Raw genomic sequence first — 1,033 nt, 5'->3', positions numbered from 1 at the left:
GTGACCCCGCCTCTCGCCCGGTACGCTAGCTGGAGAAGGGCACCAGCAACCCTCCCGACCCCACAGAGGGACAAGGGTGTAAGAAAATGGATGGATGGATGTGTTCCTACCACTTGAACTTTTTCCAATTTCATGCTAAAACTACAAACATCTGTATTRTGATTGATAATCAAAATGAGACATGATTTAATGGTTGTATTTCTTGACAAAAATCTGAAAAGTATGCATGTTAAGTAGCAAAACTTGTACTGGTGAGATATTCTTGATATTTAATGGTTTATTTATCCATAATGGCCAGGATTCACTCAACTGTGAATTAAAAATAACACCAGCAGTTTTCATGCAGTTGTGGTTAGTAAAAGTTTATACATATTGAGCTTCATTGTATTGTAATGAGTTGATCAAAGAGGGGATTTTTTTTTCGAGTAACAAATAATAAATGATCTTTAAGAAGCAACAGTTGTGACAAAAGGTGTGAAAAACAACTAACATCTAACAATGAGGGCTTCACAACCACTGAGAGACCAATCGGAAGGGTTAATATTTTCCAGACAAAGCACGCCAACAGTGCTGAGAACCTGATAAGCCAGGTTCTCAGCACAAAGACAGAACCATTGTCCAGAAAATGACATATGTAAATTTAATAWWTACATATGTAATAGAATTAGGAAGTCTCTTGTAATGTATTTCTTCTTTGTCCTTCATGTGAAAAGGGAACAAAAACAAATGTGAGGCCATATATGGCCCAAGTATTAGGTCACTGYGYTGTATAAGTGTTACTGGCAAACACCTTTCCTTTAGCAAATTCTGGATTCAAAACACAAAGAACTCATAAACAATATGGACAGTATTTCAASAGATTCATTGAGGAAGWYTATATGAAGTTCACCACAACAGTTRAATAGGACAGGAGTCACGTTTGTCATCGGCTATTTAACATCTTTAGAAATATGAGGTGGTCACTGAGATAAGTTTGGGACATTTTTCTTTTATTATTTCTTATTGTCAATATATTGTCAAACTTTTGAAAATC

The sequence above is a fragment of the Poecilia reticulata genome, linkage group LG16, assembly GCF_000633615.1.
Source record: "Poecilia reticulata strain Guanapo linkage group LG16, Guppy_female_1.0+MT, whole genome shotgun sequence".
Taxonomy (NCBI): Eukaryota; Metazoa; Chordata; class Actinopteri; order Cyprinodontiformes; family Poeciliidae; genus Poecilia; species Poecilia reticulata.
This window is presented reverse-complemented; position numbering follows the sequence as displayed.